Source organism: Corvus brachyrhynchos, unplaced genomic scaffold, assembly GCF_000691975.1.
Source record: "Corvus brachyrhynchos isolate BGI_N302 unplaced genomic scaffold, ASM69197v1 scaffold116, whole genome shotgun sequence".
NCBI classification, from domain to species: domain Eukaryota; kingdom Metazoa; phylum Chordata; class Aves; order Passeriformes; family Corvidae; genus Corvus; species Corvus brachyrhynchos.
In genome coordinates this window covers 10,829,661-10,850,024 of record NW_008240221.1, presented here as the reverse complement: position 1 = coordinate 10,850,024, position 20,364 = coordinate 10,829,661, and the positions used below count along the sequence as shown (strand labels likewise).

Genomic DNA, 20,364 nt, shown 5'->3' with positions numbered 1-20,364 from the left:
CTTAGGAGGGTCCGGGCTGAAGCTGTGGGAGCGCTGGTTCGAGTCCCGGTCTCGCCTTCCCGCGGGGCACTGCGGTCTGGTTCGCTTTCTTTCTAGGTTGTAATTTATTTGTTTGTTCGCGTGCTTGCTTGTTTGTTCCCCCCCCTTCGCGTTTGCATGTTGCAGGTGTCGTATGTTTAAGATGTCACGTGAGCTTTGGAAAAAAGGGCCCGTGGGTCGCAGAAGTTCCTGGAGCTGCCTAAAGACGGCTCGAGAGCTCTTATTCTTTCCCGTTAGCACAAAGAAATTCTCTAGGCTGAGAAAAGCCTAGAACATCCTCATCCTAACAGGGTTCTAAGTGCTGCCCCACTTGTTTTTGTATGTACGTCAGGTTTTCGTTTGGTTTTTTTTTTTCCTAGGGGGTTGAAGGCGGTGTTGCTTTTCTATTTTGTTAGGGGTTTTTTTACAGAGTATAAGCTGAAGTATCAAGAAAACTACATATGAAGTATACTCATGTAACATGGTATGTCTGTAACTGATTGCACTCTAGATGTTGAGCTGTGTATAATAATTTCTAAGGGTTTATCTTCAATTTTTGCCCTTTGTTTTCCCCAAAATGTCAGGATTGCTGCACCATAGTTACACTTTGCAAAGTTAAGAGAGAGAAAAGCTGGGTTTGCAATACTTAGAGATGTAGTAATCTTCAAATGCGGCTATCATATTAAAGTATTGTATTTATTGTATGATATTGTATAATGTATGTTTAAAGTGGTATTGTAGCTACTTGGATTAGCCCTGAAATTTACAGGAGTTCTTAATTTGATTTTGCAGGTAAACCATCATATTTATCGGGGTCAAGTATTTGTAAGAGCTTCTCAGAATAAAGGCTATACAGGTCTATCACTGATAGAACTTCAATTTCATGTTTCTGGATAAAACGTCGAGTTTATCTTTGTAGTTTTGCTTGGTGTCAGTTTTCCCAGTGTTGTGTACTATGAAAATAATACAGCTAGCTCTGAGTTTTCATCTTTTCCACTTTCTTGAACCTTACAAATTTTGTATTGTTGTTACCAATGTTTCCTTCCATCACTATTGTGAGGAACTCATTAAATATTTTTTCTCTTTTATCCAGTGTGGAAGGTTAACAAACTCTAGTAAGTCATTTTTCTATTTCATTGACAAAAATAAAATACAGTTGAAAAATAATTTTATCATGTGAGGCTTTACTTTCTTAACAAATCTTGACTAATACAAAACCCCAAAGTGAACCTCAGGTTGTTCTTTGTCTATATCAAACTACTGAACAAGACCTATTCCAGAATATGTCTGTGTCCACTCGGAAATGTCTTACCAGGAAAATTCTGCTGTGACTCTTTATATGCTTTAAAATACTTAATGAAAACCTAAAATTAAAAAAGTCTCTGTGCTTATGAGAGGATGAAGTGTACTGTAAAGAAAGTAAAAGTTTTCTTCAAAATATCATAAATGAAGCTCTGCTGCCAGCTGCCTGCCAGGAGGTAGAACACGGTGCTGTGTGAGTGAGCACCTTGATGAATTTAGATAATGTCTAATCACAGGTCTAGCTAACTTCGAACAACTACAAAAACCAGTTTTGAGGGGGGGTGGGGGGGGAGCATAAGGCAAAGTTATCCTTTATTGTAAAAACTGAGCAGCATACTGAAAAATAGTACCCAAAGGGTGGGTTTTGGATAATATAGAAATTCATCACCCAGTCTAAACACAAGTAGAGTGGTGCTGCAGAGTTCTTAAGTTGTTCTTGGCAGGTGGTAAATATGTATTTGCTTTGATTTGAGCAGTAGAAAAATGACAGGGAAAGGTTGCAATCTCTAGGATACCATATAAAAGAAGGACAGGAATTATCAGCATCTTCTCTTCTGTTTGAGTTTTGTTTCGAAAGTGAGTCTTATTGAATTCCTTGTGGGGGGGGAAATACCCAAAATCAGATAACCATGTATCTCATAAGAAGGCAAGAGGCACAGACTGCAAAAGGATGAGAGTATCTCCCCAGTGTAGAAATAGAGAAGGGTTTAAGTCTTAGTCTTCTCCTTAATGATTCCTTCTGGGGTGACTAAATAGCTGAACATTCATGGAGCTGGTTCTTTGTGCTGACTGGAATGAATCCCATTTGCAGCGCCTGACCTTCACAAAGAATTATGTAATGGTCATAACTGCTTTCATTCCACATGGGGAAGGATGAATTAAACAACACATATCCTGCTTTTAAGCCCAACAGCTATTCTGGGATCTGTCCTTAGTTTTGCTAAGATTGTTTCTGAATATTAATATCATAAAACTGTTTCTAAAATAGATAACTTATTTTTCATTCTTAGGAAGGGCAGTCTGTCATAACAAAGTACTTTGAAACTGTCTCCTGTGGGATTGAGTTAGTTCATGACGTGCTGAAGTGTGTGACAAGAGGAAATACTCCGTGCCTTAGTTCCATCCCTCTCAGCTTGATTCTTGTGCAAACCTACAAATACATCGGTGATTTCTGATTACCAGAAACATTTTTTATGGTATGTCATTATTTGCTTTTCTAAAAGGTACTGCAGCATTCCTTGTCATAGCATTTATGTTTGTCTTTTAAGTAAATAGCTGTGAAAGGGAAGATGTAGGTAACATGGAGGGCTGAGTGAGTGGTGACAGTGGAAATACAGGACATTTCGGGGTTCTCAAAATGAAGAGTGAAGGCACCTCTGCCTAAGATAAATCTCACAGTAAGTGAATCATTTTATCCAGATCACCCCAGGTTACTTGTTTAAACAATGGCATTTACAATTAGAAATTGGGGATTTAAAAATAATCATATCATTCTATTATGTTTTCCTGGGAAAATCAGGGTCTCTTCTGAAACATTCATATAACAAGATCCATATAATACTTTTTTTCTCCTGAAGTCTGAAAGTTTCGCTGTTTTTTTGTAGTATTCAACAAACTTGATAAAACAAGTGGACTTAAAACAGTCATCTCAAAACAAAAGTTTGTGCCCGTTTTCCTACTTTGTGTTTGAATGTGTATCCTTGATGTGTTCTTAGTTTGTGTTTCTGTTAAGCTGGGCGATTGCCACGAGGTGGCAGGAACAGCCACAAGTTCAGCGGGATGCTTGGAAATACACTTGTGTTTGTTCCACAGAAGGAAGGAGCACAGGAGTGATCAATTCAGCGTGTTCCACCATGAAGTATGAGGGTGCATGTGCTGGACAGTTTCACCAGAAAGGTTATCACATTTATCACACGGTCTGAAGCTACTTTCAGTGTTTCCAGGTAACCTCTTGAAATATTTTCAGTCTATTTACAGCACCTGTTTATTCAATACACAGTCAAAATTTCATTTCAGATAGTTTATTAAATCACAGGTCAATTTTACCACCTCCACATCTTTTAAACTATGTTAATATCATCACTTATATGGAATTGGTCAGTAATTCAGCAGCTTACATATAAGAAATCAGAGGGTAGAAACAGCTTTTACAAAATACTTTCAGTAGCAGATAACTGAATCATAGAATGGTTTGGGTTGGAAGGGAACTTAATCATCACCATCCTGTCATGGGCAGGGATACCTTCCACTAGTTATTGTTGCTTCTTAAAATACACATTGCATGTTTCAGTGACAGTAGGTGTCAGAGCGGAGAGGTTTGCCCTTTGTGTCAGAAGATTTGTCCATTTTACAGATAAGAGAACAAACTGAGAGTTGTTAAATAGTGGGACAAAGCAAAAGGTAGAATTTCTGTTAGTAGGTGCCTCCCAAAATAGATGAGTTTTGCCGTACAGATTACACCACACCAGTACAGCTGTGGAGATACAGACCCATATTAGTGATGAGATTGAGTTTCTCTGCTATGCAATTTGTATGGATGGGGCTGTGGGGTAATTTCACATCACTCTGTAGCCTAAAGCATCATTTCGCCCCACAGTGCAGAGGTGTGCTTAAGAAAACCCTCCACTACAGTTTTCCCTGGTACCTGTACCTGCTGTGCAGGAAGAGAGACTCCTCTACATCAACAATTCCTGTGGCACAATCAGAGCAGATCTGCAAAGTTAAATGAGTGGTGCTGGTGACCCAATATTGAAGTCAACAGGTTTGAAGGGAGGGAGGATTATTTAAGACTAGCTCTAGTGTAGTCGCATGGCCTGGATGTCTGCTAGCATTTGAGATCATTTCATTCCAAAGAATTGGTGTGCTGCAGAATAGCAGTGCTGACCAAAGCAGGTGTCTTGGGGTGGTATGGTAAGGAGATTCACTTCCTGTTCTAAACTAAAACTAATATAAAAGCACCTCAGAGGAAAGCTTAGAGTTAGGCACTCCATGGGTAAATTCCCATTTCTTCAGCTTGGCAGTGCAGGCGTAGGGCTAATAGAGCAATAGAATGACCATACAGGAAAAGCACTACCATCTTCAGAGTAGAACTGTAGTAATTTCAGTTTTTTAAATCCATATGGTTCCATTTTGTATAGCAAATACTATATTTCTGAATATCTATAGATCCAAAAGTTTGGTTGTTTAGTAGGAGCTGAGAGATGGAAACAAAGCCTGTTAAATCATCTAGTTGTCTCTGAAGAGACAAACTGAACAATCTTACTGGTTTTTAACATGATTCCTTTCTATGGTTCATATCAGTTAAATAAGTTCTGGCCCCAACCCTACAAGCTATATATGAAGAAAAAGCCACAGCCTCTTGCAGACTTTAATGAACTGTGGGTGTCTGTGTAGCTACACATTTTTGATTATGCAGATCTGACAGCACTTGAGAGTCTTAATTCATACTCCCTTAAAATCTTATTAAATCCATTTGCGAATTTTAGACGTTCAAGTAAAAATCAAACTTCCCACCCTCTCAAGAAAAGAATATTTTTTTGCCCAGGACACTGTCTATGCATCTTTGCACTGGACACATAGTGTGTAAGGAATGTAGTCTTACCTGGAATCTCTATGCAGTTTTCATTTAAACATAAAAACATACATCAAAAAAGAAAAAGGTTCTGGTATCTAAAGTTTTTCCATCTCATAGTGCAGGTCTAAAGGCCTTTCTGTTTAGGAGTGTTGAACATCTCCATTTCCTACTGTAGCAGGGGTCAGAATCTTTTATAAGCTGATGTCCATGGTTTAAGCTAGTCCAGTATTTGCTTTTTGTCAAAAGCCTTACAATGTTAGACTGCAATGTTAATCATTATATCCAACTTGTTAAATATTTTACATCTTGTCTCTGTTTACAAACACAATGAGTTCTCTAAAACTCTTTTCTGATTTTTTCATTGGCCGTTAGTGTGAAATCTGAAATCATAGTGCAAACAATAGTATCATGGAATGGTTTGTGTTAGAAGAGACCTTAAATATCACAGAATCATAGCAGAGTTTGGGTTGGAAGGGACCTTTAGAGGTCAACTAGTCCAACCCCCTTGCAATGAATAGGGACATCTTCAGCTAGATCAGGTTGCTCAGAGGCCTGTCCATTATGACCTTGATTGTTTACAGGGGTAGGGCATCCACAACTTATCTGGGCAACCTGTTCCAGTGCCTCACCACCCTCATAGTAATTAGTTTCTTCTTTATATCTAATCTAAACTTTCTGTCTTTCAGTTTAAAGCTGTTAACCCTTGTTCTGTCACAACAAGCCCTGCTGAAAAGTTTGTCCTCCTCATTCTCATAGGCCATGTTCAAGTACTGGAAGGCTACAATAAGGTTTCCCCAGTGCTTTCTCTTCTCCAAAGTGAATAACCTCAATTCTCCCAGCCTGTCTCCTTAGCAGAGATTCTCCATCCCTGTGATCATCTTTGTGGCCTCATCTGGTCTCACTCCAACAGTTCCACATCCTTCTTATGTTGAAGGCACCAGAACTAAATGCAGGACTCCAGGTGGGGTCTGATGAGAGTGGATCAGATCCCTGAAGAGGCCAAAGTCTGCTCTCCTAAAATCCAGGGTACTGAGTTCGGTGAGCACTCTCTTCACTGCTCTAAGAGGCTTGAATTCCACCGTTTCTTGGTCACTGCAGCTCTGCTGCCCTTGAGCTTCACATTCCTCACCAGTCTCTCCTTGTTGGTGAGAGTGAGGTCTAGCACAGCACCTCTCCTTGTTGGCTCCTCTGTGACATGGAGAAGAAAGTTATTATCAATGAATTTCAGGAACCTTCTGGATTGCTTAAGCCCTGCTGGTTGTCCTTGCAATAAATATTTCAGTGCCTGAAGTCCTCCATGAGGACCAAGGTTTGTGAATGTGAAGCTGCTTCTGTCTGTAGGGTACCTTATTCCCTCACTCTTCCTGGTCAGGTGGCCTGTAGCAGACCCCCACTACAATGTCACCTGTCCCTGCCTTCCCTTTAATCCTGACCCCCGAGTTCTTGGCTGGCTCCTCATCTGAGGCTCCTGACTGAGCTCTGTGCACTCCAACTGGTCACTGGCATAGGGGGTGGCATAGGGGGTGAGAGTCCCTCCTCACATCCCCTGCCTGTCCTTCATAAAGAGCCTGTATCCTTCCATTCCAGCGCTCCAGTCTCAGGAGCCATCCCACCATGTCTCCATGATGCCGACGAGATCACAGGCCTGCAGTTGTGTGTATATCTCTAACTCCTCCTGTTTATTCCCAGTCCTATGTGCATTTTCATAGAAGCCTTTAAACTGAGCCCCTGGTGAAGCAGATTTACTGGCTGGAGTGGCAGGAATTCCTTTGTGCTGCTCTTCAGCTGCTCTTCTGCTGACCTGTGATCCCTCTCCAGCCTCTTGGCATCTCTTGTTGGCACTGGCATTGACTGATAGGAATGGAATGGATTGAGGTTCCCTTTTCCCAGCAGATCTCATCAATGGTCATGACAACATACACTTGTTTTTCATACTTCCAGCACAGCCTGCTCTTTTATATTAGCACATGAGATGTTCACATATGTGTGTGTGTGGACTTTAGCACTAGTTCTCTTTTTAATGAACAATCAAATCCTACCTCCAGATAGGCAGTGTGCTGTGTACTTAGATATCTGCATACATATTTTCATCCATTTAGAGGTTAGTTTATAAGTAGATTTTAAGTTAAAATACCTTAAAACTGGTTGGTTGGTTGGTTGGTTGGTTGTTTTTTCTGGTAAATTTTAGCTATTTATACAGAATAAAGCAAAAAATGTTTCTCCACTATGGTCTTTCAGACAATATACTGGATAAATATGATATAGTACAGAAATTTTAATTACTGTGGGGTGCTGATCCATCCTTGGAAATGAAGTACAGGATTTTGTCATCACATGTATTAAAGGGAAAAAGACAGGCTGAAAATCACACCAGCCCTGGGAGAAAATTTTGTCCTTATTGAAGTCCATGGCAAAACTCCCACTGAATTCATTGGGGCAAGGATTTAACTCCATATATTTAAACAACAAGAAAAGTATTACATGTGTTACTAATACTGCATGGATAGTAAAAAGCAGACAGATTTTCTGTGTCTATCTGGCTCTTCATTGTTTGTGCTGCAGATTGGTTTTGATTCTCAAGTCCCCAGAGCAAAAAAATTTTCACTTTGGGTATCTGCTTGCCCAGTTAGACTTACAGAAGGGCATCCATGTGCCTGTCAGCAATTTATTGAAATTTTCAGCTGTGAATTTGTTTGTAGGATCAACACTCCAAAGAAGTTCGTGCCACAGTTGAAAGATAGAATGTATTCAGTAGCATGATTTTTCTTTGGAAACTCACTCCCTCTTGACCCAGGGCTTGGCCACATCCAAAAGATTATGTAAGTTGCACCTCCTGATCCAGGCTTTGTGCTAAGCTCTTTTCCCGGCATTCAGTCTACTCTTAAGTATTCCCTTCCCCGTCATGTAAAGTAGTGCTTCTGGGCAGGTGGAGATTTCTGCTTCAAATACTTTACTTTTCTTTGCATTCTAAGCCTTGTAAAACACATTCAGACCTTGTACGCAAGTTTCTGTTACCAGCTCAACTGCCTCAGTGCAAAACCAAGCCCCTTTATGTTCTACATAGATATGCTGCAAGGATTGCCTAAAAAAGGCTGAACAAATATGGTTCCAAATATTACCCCATGGATTTCCATATAAATTCTTATCAAAATACTTATATATATATATAGATATATATATAGATATTTCTTTATACAGTAACAGGGAATGTTCTAAACTGAAAAGCTGTAAGGAATTACTGGGTGTTGTTAATGAAGTGTTCCACTTGTAGGTTAAGAACAGATTCCAAGTACTGAGGCAGCCACTCATCTTCAAAATGAGTACAGTTCCAAGTAAAGTTATGCACATGTACAACCCCTGTGTGCACAAAATTCCCACATGCTGCTGAACATATCTATCAGCTGGAAATACTTCATGTGCTGAGACCAGTATTTAATATACCCAGTATGGTCTTGAGTAGTAAACGATGATCTGCTAAGATTGCTACTGCTGTATCTATAGCATGTGGAGGTAAATATGAACTCAGTAAAAGAAACCTCATCTAAAAACTGTATCTATACTCTATACAGCTTTTTCATTCTTCCTCTATGAAGAAAATAAAGTACTGGTAATGTATGCTTCTGAAATTAAAGGCATGGCATGGAAAGGAACCTCCTGATCTATCAAATCCAGTCTGTTGCTTTCACCAGCTGTCTTACACATGACTCAGTTCTTACTTGACAGGCTTCATATGAAATTTGTTTGGTTTGATGGGTTTTTTTTTCCTTCTGCTGTTTTTCTTGAAATGTTCAGATACAAATGGTTTTTTGGTTTGAAATAAAATATCTTTACTCTGCTTGATAGTTGCATGTATGGAACAATTAAATTCTATTTTGTTTAAAACACAGCAAACAAAGTCAAATTAAATTTATCATTTCAATTATTTAATAATTAAAGGGAATTCACACTTTATATTACAAAACCTACCATTACACCATTACAAAACCTACCTCCATCAGAGAGAAAATTTTCATATACCTTTTCTGTCTGGATTTTAGGTGAGGTTTGTGAGAAGGAAGTTGTCCTCTCCTGTGTTTGATTGCAATATATCATCAGCTTTATTAAGAGCTTTCAGTTAATAGAAACTACATTGTATTGTCCTCTTGATCAATGTATTAGTAAATTACCACACAAATTAATAGTACTTAATCTGTGTAGGAAAAGCAGGTCTGTGTTTATTACAAGTGGAGATTTTCAGGTCTAGCTACTTCAAATTATTGTTGACGCCTGCTGGGTCATTTTCTGTCCCTGCGAATGCCTAGAGTAGTGCAGTGCTCTTATGCATACTTTAAGAACATGGATTACAAATATATTAAATGAGAATCTTATATGTGTATCTTAATCAGTACAATAATCCTGATAATTATAAATAATGCTATTGTGAAACTCTAAAAACCTGCCTTCACTTCCACTGGAAATGGTACATAGTGATTTTTCTACATATTTCATCGGACAGACTACATTGTTACTTCCCTAATGTAAAAGGAGGATTATTGAAAGTAGGAATTACTCATTCTCCTTGCCATTTTCTTTGTTCCATGGGATAATGGAACTGGAAAAGGTAGGAGGAGCTTGAGGGTTGCATTCATTCAAATGGTCATAGCAGTTCATGGAAGTGAATCGTTTTCTTTCATGTGGCCTGTGTCAGGGTGATCTTTCAGCTGAACAGGTCAGTGTGGTCTGAAATTGAGCATTATCTGTTGATCTGAGCCCTGCAGTGTTTGCTTTACCTAATTCTTATCATTCTCCATGTGTGTCCATCTCCGCCCTCCTCCGCTGAAAGAACTGCACAATGTGCAAAACCCCCAAAGGTGTTATCAGGAGGAATCTTCCATAAAAAAATAGTTAAGTAAGGCAGAAAAATAAGTAATTGACAAAATACAGCATTATCGAATAACTATATGCTGCTAGGAGCACATATCCAGCAAAATAAAAATCAGAATATAAATATATATTGAATATAAGAAAGTTTATAAGCACAGTAGCTTTGAGCTGGCTGCCATGGGTAAACAGGAAAGACGTGATTGCACAGTCTTCACTATGGATTGTGCTGCTGCATGGGACACCTTACACACATGCTTCAGTTCCTCCTCTACTCTGACATCATCTTCTAGTAATGTATTTTGTGCTTCCTTAGACCATTCTCCCCCACAGTCACACCTTCAGTTGCAGTGTCAACAGACACAGAGAAAAGCTGCTATGAATTCTCAAAAAATAGCTAAGCTGAAAGTCAAGCTATGTACCAGTTCCTTTCAGTATTCAAAAAAAATGTGAGAAAAGAAAAAAAAATTGGAACCAGGTTGTTTCAGTGAGAAATATTCTTCTGAAGATGTATGTTTTTCTCAACAGTCTTGGCACTTTGGGGACTTCCCCACCCCCCAGAAAAAGAAACAAAACAAAACATAAATTGGAGCAATTTGGGAGCAAGTAATATATTAAATTAATTAATGTATTAAATCTGAGAATCAAACACAAGTATAAAAATAATTTTTCTTTAAAATCTAGAAACTTTCCAGGAACTTCAAAAGACTGGAGATATTTTGTGCTAAAAAAATATCTGTAATAGGATTTTTGTTCCAGCTTTAATTTTCAATGAATAGTAATTAATAGCTATGAACTTCTGAGACTCTTTCAGAACTCTGTCCTGATCTGGCTTTGTCCTTGGCTTTGATGCTTAAAGTGAGACACAGAAATTTTTGGGCCGAAATAACCATAATGTAGGTAATACACTCATATGGGTTTTGAAGCCGCATAAAACTTCACATCTTAATGGGTTTTGAGGTTGCACAGACTTTCCAGATTTCGCCCTTAAGCAAATAAATCCTGCCTATTTTGCACTTTACATGCCCACCTGTCTTTATGATATCTTTTTTCAGTTCTTGTTAAGCAGACTAATGTTTGGTCTCTTTACCGGTGCCGCATCAAACTCAACATTTATTTATCAAATTATTTGCCTTAAAATAAGAACATTCACATAGATGCCATTGAAATCACAGAGCTGGAGACAGCCTAGTTCTGATAAATTTGTTTTCAATCTCACTTAATTGCTCAATAAGGAGTAGGTCAGCACTGTGATACCAATGGTTCTCTAAGTTCATCTCACAAGGCTTCCACCTTCATGAACTGACTTGAAATTGTGTCTCGAAACCTTTATTTCCCCCTAAATAGAAAAAAAATCCTATAGCACTAAAAGCAAGTGATACTTAGCACCATGTAAAGCAGTGCCTGTCATTTTCTATCAAACTAAAATAATTTTGGGATGAGCAGATCCAATTTCTATGTCTTTGTTTCCAGATACTTCAGAATTGAGGAAGACTTGATAATGGGCATCTCTTAAGTATGCCTGCTCTAGGAAAGTCTTACTGTATAAGAAATTCATAGCTGCTTGTGAAGTACAAATTTATTTGATCATTTTATTCTTCCCTCATAGGAGATGGTGCTGATGTATGCCACTTAAGTGTGTTTGCCCAGATGGACTGAGGCCACATTTCAAGAGTGTTCTAAAAACCAGTAAAACAGTGGCTTGAGAAAAGGGTCCTTGCAAACAAATGAATGGTAAAGATGTATTGGTAATTTTCAAGGGAAAAAACCACAAACTTTTGCAGGCAATCTTCACCAACAGGACTACACAAAATAGACTAAAGAGTAATGGTGCTAATCCATGTGACTTCTGACATCAAGCTTTCCTTGGAGTCAATGAAATAAGTCACAGTCATGGTAACTGCAGGAAGTAAATCACTGAAGATAAGCAGTATAACTGATCCAATGGTAAAGCAGAACAAATGAAGATAGCTCAATCTGCAAAACAGCACCTTAAAACTTGAGAGATTGTCCCTTGAATGTGGTAAACACGCTGTAACCATTTGCTAAGTCATACTAGAAATTGTGCATATCTAGAAATTTAAAATCCTGGATTTGTCTTGAAGATTGCTGTGCTGCTAATGATTGTACATTATTACCACTCAATGCTGTTAATTGCATTCATTACCTTCTGGGCCTTTTTAACCACTGACTTAACTTTTTCTTTTCTGGTCCAGGCATATAGACACTGTCTTTTATCATTACTTTAATTTGATGATAGTTTTTTGCTTTGCTTACACAGAGTGCTGGTCCATGTCTGCTAAAGAATTTCAATTAATTACAATATTTCTCTTTTGTTACAATTGGGTATTATGGAGCTAAAACCTTATATGTTACCCTATAAAATTTACACATCGATATCATGACCCTGACCTTATATATGTGGGCACTCTTTGTTCACACAATTTATTCTACAAATACTAGATTTCTTGGTCTATATTAATTCCAGGAGTCAGACTAATGAAAATAACTGAATTTAATCACAACATCAGATCTAGGGAAGTTATTATTCCTTTTTATGGAGCATTCTTCAAACTAAATCTGAGATACGCTGTCCAGTCCTGAGGCTCTGAAGGAGAAGAGAGGAACTGACAAACTGAAGAGAGTCTGGAAACGGGGTTGGGACTGTGGAGTATGTGACATGTGACGTGGGACAGCTGCATTTGTCCAGCCTTAGAAAAAGAAAACTCTAGAGTGGTCTTGTTGCTGCCTCCAACTACCTTGGATCCATCTTTGAGAAAGTGGAGCTGCACATTCCCAAGGGTTGAACAGTGGAAGACCGAGAGAGATAAAGTGCAGCAAGGGAAATTCCACTTGCATGCAGAAAAGAAAGTTCATTGGGAGCGTGATCATATGGAAGCCCAGGTTTCCCAGAGATTGTGAAATCTCCATCCTTAGAGATTATTCAAAAGTCATCTGGATGTGGCCCTAAGGAGCCTGATCTGACTTTGAATTCACCTGTGTTTTGAGACCAGATGGCATCCTGAGTTCTCTGCCAGCCTAATTTCCTGTGCAGTTCTATGATCAAACTAGTAAAGGGGATCAACCTTTCAGTGCTTACCCCCCATAATTTATGAACTTTCCTGTACAAAGTTTGGATTATTGTTACTACCACAAATGAAGACAAAAGATACATAATATAGCCATAATTGTTAAACTAATTTACTTTCTGTGTAAAAAAATAGGAAAACTAAAGATTCAGCTGCATAAATAGCACAGAATCCCTCAAATTTTAAAGGATATGTAAGGTAATGGCACAAATTTACATAACGTTTGATCTAAGTTGATATCAAATATAAGAAAGACATGTATTTTGGGTGGTCCAGATTCAAAAGATGCAGCTTTTGAAAAAATTCTTCAGCTGTGTCAATTGGATGCTTTTAAATCCCTATAATGCTGCAGAAATATCTCTGTACTCTGAAACCATTTTTAAAACATTTCCTGCCAGAACACAGGGATACAGTTCAGACTTGAAAATACCTTCTAACCTTAAATAGCAGTAACTCCAATATTGCTAACAGCATTGTCATTCGTGTTGGTGCTTTTTAACCAAAATATCCAGTGTAGCTTATTTATAGTGTATCTACTAAAATCCTAAATCCTTCAGGGATTAAATGCTCTTAACTGCCAGGTCTATGTAGTCATGATAAGTAACTGACTGCCATAGGAATGGATTCTGGAAGAGGAGATAATTTTCTTTTGGCCTTTTCCAGTTGCCTGACCTTTTGGAAGAGTGTAGCCAAGGTGTTGTTACTCTCTTTTTATTTCCTTCCCACCTGAGATGAAAGGAATGAACATGCACTGAACCTACCTGTGTGTAATGCTAAGAAATTGTCACTGGGAAAGAAACAAGACTGAAACGCAGTTAGGTCTGTCATGGTCTTACACATCAGCATGTATCTGAGCCATAAAACAGGACTGGGCAGAGCCACCACTGTGTCACCAGCTGTCACAAGAAATTAAAGGGAACCTGTTCTTTGGAAGTAGAAAGACTTGAGCACCAGTTTGTATAGAGTATGGTGGTCTTGCAGTTAATTACCAGCCATCACAGTGGCAGCTCTGACAACTGAGAAATGGGCACCATAATAATGGGATTTTAATAAATTTGTACTGTTTCCTGGTGACCATTATCTGGGAGTGGAACATGAGTTCTTTTCCGTACTTAGTCAGGAGTGCATTTAAACAGCTGACATATACCTGATACCTGTTGATGACTGTGTACTTGCTCACTTGTTTATCTCACTTTTCTGGCTAGAGTTTATCATTCCCACTGGGATTTCCCCACCCACCCCCTTCTTTGTTTTATCATCCAGTGGAGAATGAGGTGAGATAAGTAGTTGTGATGTCTGTTTCATAGTAGACAATGGAACTGTCCTGGATATAATGGTTCAGATCCAATTTTATTGAAAACACTCCCAGGACTATCTCCTGGTACTTCCTCTCTCTTATATGGATGTGGAGGTGCTCAGGCAGGGTAGGCTCAGGTATGCTGCAAGTGCTGCATAGTAGGTTTTTAGCTGAAAATAACTTTGACAAATAGCTTTGTGGTTTTTCTCAGCTGCAAGGCCCGTGAAATATTTGTGCAGGGAGTGCGAGCCTTATCAATAGTGCTGACTCTACTGCCGTTTATCAGTATTGCGCATGTAGGTTAAAACTGGTGTCCATGAGTGAACGAACTCAAGCCTGAAACCAGTGACTGCCTGTACCTCCTGTTTACCCCAGTCCTTATCAGAGAAGTTATAAAGAAGCTGTTCTACCTGAACTCATTCAGATTATAAAGAAGCAGCAAGAAATACCACTTACCTTTAATTGCTAAGACGCCAGATACCTGGACTTTGCACATAGCAAATCTCTTTTGGCTGCAACCTTTGCACGGCTCAATAAATATGTCTGCTGCATGGCACTGAGCTCATGGAGTTAGTTACAGAAAAACAAATAAATTACTTGAAGTTAATCATGTAAAATTAGCAGAAGGAAACACTGCTCTCCAGCAAATGTATGCTTTAATTTGTTGAATAAAGAAATTACTTTAAAAAAGGAAAACAGTCTTTGTCTTTCAGTACTGTTAATTAATAGCAGCTTTATATAGCAATGTTTGAATTTTACTCAGACATGAAAATAAGATATAAATAAACAAAAAAAAGTAGCTTTTGGATAGAAAAAAAATTTAATACATGCCAATGTAATGCCAGATGCACACTGATACACTTTTTGTAAAATTAAAGCCAGATAAGTAATTCAAATTGTATTGTATTTGTTTTTCACCTGAACTTTTTTTAATTTTTTTTTTTCTGGGAAGAGCAAAGAAAATTCATGTGATATTTCAATAAATGTCACCTTTGCATTTTTCAATCAAGTAAACAGACCTATTGTTACAGTTTTAATAGTTGGAATTTTAAAGAGACTTGCTCCTGGAAGAGAATTCCTTAAGGCATCCAGGCAGCGTAGTACAAGTGACATAAATGGGATTGCTTGAAGTAGCAGCATAAGTGAAAAACATAAACTGATATTTCCATCAGGTGCCTTTATGTATCACAAGATTCTTAAATGCTTTCGTAAACTGGCTGTAGCCATTATTCTCGTTTCTTTGGGTTTAATTGTTTTAGATTAGAAAAACAATGCAAGCTATTAGCAAATCACTATTCTTAAAAAAAAAAAAAATCCAGTTGTAAATTTCAGAAATAAAATCCAGGTGTAAATTTCATTATTAATTCCCAGTGTTCAAACTTACCTGGTTATTTTTAACATTCATGTTTTACAGGGAGATCATGTAGAATACTGTTGATGGAAGTGCTCTGGATTAGCCCAAAGCCAGAATTTCATCAATTTACTTTCAAAGGGCAAGGAAAAAAAACACCTTTGGGTGCATGATATTGAATGCAGTTAGGATTTTAAGCGACTGAGCTCATTAGAGCTTAAAAAGAGCTCTATTAGAGCTATAAATCTTATCTGGACACTTACGGTTTTGTGGGTGCTTGTTATTTTAGTGAAAAACTTAATTTAGTGCCAAAATGTTTTATGTTCCCTGAAGCATCACTGTCTTGGCTTCTCAGTACTGCTGTCTCCCTTCAGGCTGTTTATGATTTACAAACAAGGCATTTCAGCCTCAGCTCTTCAGGGAGGTCAGTTCAACCAGTGGTCTCTCGGCACCTCTAAAACACATGGACAGCATTTATTTCAGCGCAAAGTACAGCAGTCACAGACAGTTTCATCCAAGAGTACAGCTGGAGGAAGCATCAGACTTGTGTATAACAGTCTAGAGAGTTAAACCGACTGTCCAGGAAATGGAAGTTAGGATTTCCAGACTCTCCTCAGTCCATACATGTTCTATTTGACTTTCGTCAGCTTCCAGGTGACTGCTCAGCCCCTTATCTGATAGGCAAAGATGTAATGCAAACCAGTCACCACTCCTCTTACTCAATAATTTAGAAAATGAATTTGAAGAACATTTTATTTTTACTTTTATTTATATATTAGGTCTGTGTTGCATAGCCCAGCATTGCATGCTGTGTCAAGATTCCTACCTAGATGAGGAGTCCTGGGCAAGCAAAGAATACAAGGCTGAGCTTTGTTTCTTACAAAGGTAGAATTGGCAAAAGAAGGCTAACACCATCTTTTCAATTCCTGGGGAGATGGCAATAATAGTGATAATATACTGATGCCTTGAATTAACCCTAGCTTAAAACATCACTTTCTGATAAGTGATTCTTAATCTAACTTGTTCTTTAGTGGAAGAGACACTGTAGCCCTTTTACTTTCCTAAGTACACAAAATAAAAGCAAAGAAATTAAAAAGAAGCAACCAAAAGAAACAGAAAAAAAAAGGAAAAACAAAATTGCCATACCACAAATAGCTAAAGATCCCCCGTGACAGCTGGCAGTGTTTCAGGGGTAAAGGGAGACACAAGACACTCCTTTTGGTAATTATTCTGCCTATCTCTATTACGAGGAAGAGACAGGGGAGTGAGAAGTGGATTGTGATGCAGGTAGGTACTTTAAAAAGAAGTAAATTACTTCAGATGATCTGAAGATGCAACTACATTCACTTTTGAATCTGGAGCAGTACGTGCTCCTAAAGAAAACCTCCCCTTTATTCTGCTTTGGTTCACATCACAGAGCTGTATTGCAGTGCACAAACTGTATTCCTTTGAAATGAGATTAAAGCAGGAGTGCACCTTAAGATCTCCAGTCCTTGCACTGTCTGTGGGACCAGATCAAAACCAGTCTGGAGTCTGCAAAACGTGCCTGCTATGGCTACTGGGTCCTCAGCATGGGGAGTTCTGCTCCACATGTTCACTCCTGCAGCACTTGCAGGTGGAGGAGTAGAATGATAAATACCCAGGAAGAAAGTACATCTTTCTAATGTCTATAGGTGAATCTCAAAAGATTAGCCAGATCAGTGCCCAAGAACAGGAGGCTGAATAAGAACAGTGAATCTCGCAGGGTTTTTCCTCATTTGTGTTAGGCACTGTATAAGCCTGCACCTCCTTATTGTCAATGTGTGGCAGAGCAAAGCTTTAGTTCCAAAAGAGTACCATTTGTAAGATTAATATGAAATTCTTTCTTTCTTCACCATTTGTTGTTCCCTGACATCATTGTTTTTCCTGGTAGGAATGTGTTGACTATTTGTTACTGCTTATGCAGCTTTTAGGAGGAGTAGATGTAAAGTTCAGATAGATCACAAGGATTGTAATCAAATTGTGGTCCACTTCAGAAATCCATGACCAAAATACTGTATTTATTAAAATAAACCCACTAAATATTAGTGTTCATCTTCTAGCTCAGATAAAGGCTCAATATATTCTGGCTTCAGAAGTTATTTCATGTCTGCTAAGCTGATCTAGCTGTTGGCATACATATGCTTAACCCTATGGAGATGTGAACTTAGCCTGACACTGAGTTGCATTTACTGCAAGCTGGGAGTGAGCACATGGAGAATTACTCTGGTAAGTTGGCTTTTCAACTAAACCTTCATTCTATTCCTAGTGGATAAGCATTCAGTCATATGAAAAAACCCTACAGCCATGTACCTTACATATTATTTCTTTTCTTTGAGGTAATAGGGATTTATATGCTTTATGATTCACTATAGAGCAGTGGGAATGGTTCATGACCTAAACTATATTAAGCTGCAAACTCCAAGATTTAGAACCATGAAAACTAGTTCTGCAATTTATGTTTAACAGACAATACTTCCTTACACCTCTTTGTAGATGGAATGGTGTGGCACTCACTGGCACTCAGAGAAACAAATGGTTAATGATGAGGATAGCAAAATAAGCTTTGTAGAAACAGTGGTCACCAAATAAATGTTTAACTAAAATAAATTTGCCCTAGATTTCTTTGGCAAAATAACGTGGACACTGAAAAACACACAGAAGTTTTCCCAGCACTTTTCATTCCCTTTTCATGGAAAACAATGGTTTAAAATTAAAAAAAAAAAGGCTCTGGTCTCAATACACTTTGCTTTCTAGTAGTATTTTTTCATGAGAAATTCTTCTTAAATCTGTAGAGGGTTTTCTAGGAAGAGTCTTCTGTCTTTAGAAAGTATTTAAAACCTCATAAAAAAACATGGTGAATCTCAATTTAAACATTGATTTGCTTTGGGTTTTTGGGTGGGGGTTTTTTGTTTCAATTTGATTTTGCATTTTTGCTTTTATAATGCATCTTTAACTATAAATATTTGTGGCTTCTGCATAGTGTTGTAAGGGAGCAGAAATGCAAACCTACCGCTGGGAGGGTCCATGGCAACATGGCACATAACTGCTTTTATCCAGAGGATTCTAGGAGAGCTGTAATCTCAAAAGACCCTGACTGTAACTTTGGGCCAAAGACTTTGTATTTCAGTAGCTTTTACCTGCTGTCTCCTGTTTGGTTTGAGAGCCTCAATCTGAGCATGTTCTGTGCCAACCCTTGTCCAAGTCAGAGATCTATGCGTGTGCTGATAACACAAAGACAGAGCAACTGGGATTTTTTGGCTTAATCTCTTCCCTTAGCAGATTTTTTTAATGGATAAGTAATGAAATCTTACAGGCCTGAAAGGTTCTTGAATGCCCTTCCTAAGGTGAGCTCTATTGCTCTCTGTGAACAAAAACTAAAGGATGAAATCCTGGCTCTCTTGTAGCTGATGGCAAAACTCCCATTGACTTCAATGGGGATAGGATTTCTTCCAAAGTGCACAGAGTATTCCCAAGTCAAAATGTAAGCACACCGGCTTATTAATAAATGCACAATAACACAGCAAGCCAAAGGCAGTATAAATACTTACACAGAGTGTGACTCAGTTTAAATGCCAATAACAGACTTACGTTTGGAATCAGTGAAGGATCCAGGTGCCACAGCTAAGATCTCTCACGTTCAAACATCTGGATTCACTGATTGCTATTCAAAAGGAAATAATTAATAAAGAAAAAGTGGCAGAGTGGTGCTATATATCTAATGGCACAGGACTTTATAGTGATTATGAGCTATTTTCTAATGTTTAAGTGAGAGCTGGATTCTTTTTCTACAGTCCTTATTCTACCTTTTCCCAAGAGAAAGTGAAAAATAACAACTGGGGTTAACAGAGTGCAAATGAAAATGTCAGGAAGTTTTAAAATTGCAGTTTAAAAATATGAGGCAATATGAGCATTTTAATTAATACGTTTTCCATTGTATATCTATCTCTACAAATTAGTTGGCATTTATGTCTATGTTTGGGTTAGAGATGAGTATCCCACTGTTGACTTCTTTCTGCAAAAAAAACCCCAAATCATACATGTTCTGGAAACAACTTTCCTGTATGGAGTTAACTGAGACTTAGTGCAGTGGTCTGTTCATTTTCTCTCTGCTTCAAAGGAACACATCTGCAAATTACCTTGATGCAAATGAGAAAATTGTCTTATACAAGTGTTGAATTTTTATGTTAATTCTCAATGTCTCTTATCAAAGAGGAGTCTTGAAATCAGTCTTCCTGCCTGTAAGGGCCACAGAAAACATATTTCGTGCCTTAGAGAGAGAGAGGGAGAGGGAGAAGACTTCTACATAAGGTGGTTTTTCTGGATTTTTTTAAGCATGTCTTTGGAGGACTGGTGACCCTAACCAGGGGCTGCAGCAAGAATCTTTAACAGTGGTCTGATAAGAGTGTGAAGTAATCAACTTTTGTCTAATCATTTCCACTGCCATCCTATAATGAAAGCATTTGCAAGTCAGCTACTCAATAAAACAATTTTCTTTGCACTCATTGCCACATGATTTTTAGTTTAGGAAAACTATTTTTACCAGCTTGTACAAACATATGAAATGTATCATACTTAGACTGCACTTGAAATTTCCCACGTGTTCTTGTGAGACAGAGCTTCAAGCGGTGCTCATTTTTATACTGCACATATCAAACATGAGAAAATGCTGACTTCCTCTCATTTGTAATTAATGTGGAGTGGGGAGCATCACACATGAACTCTATAGTTGTTTACAGTGAATTTTATATTTAGTTTCTTCTTTTTAAATGCCTCTGTTATCTGTTAGGTTAACAAGTTTATGCTGAGTGTCTTTACTTTGATCTTTTTTCATTTTATCCCGTGTACTTTGCTC

At 38.2% G+C, this 20,364-nt stretch overlaps 1 long non-coding RNA gene across 2 annotated transcripts; it reads left to right on the top strand.

The window, feature by feature from the left end:
* The first annotated feature begins 6 nt into the window (after nucleotides 1-6).
* Nucleotides 7-14,840, top strand: LOC108449306. Of its 2 annotated transcripts, XR_001865465.1 has the most exons (4): nucleotides 7-96; nucleotides 2,331-2,516; nucleotides 3,133-3,263; nucleotides 11,364-14,840. It is a non-coding gene; the product is annotated as an uncharacterized LOC108449306 (long non-coding RNA). The 2 variants fall into 2 exon arrangements; XR_001865464.1 differs by having other exon boundaries at nucleotides 3,133-14,840.
* Nucleotides 14,841-20,364: the final 5,524 nt, after the last annotated feature.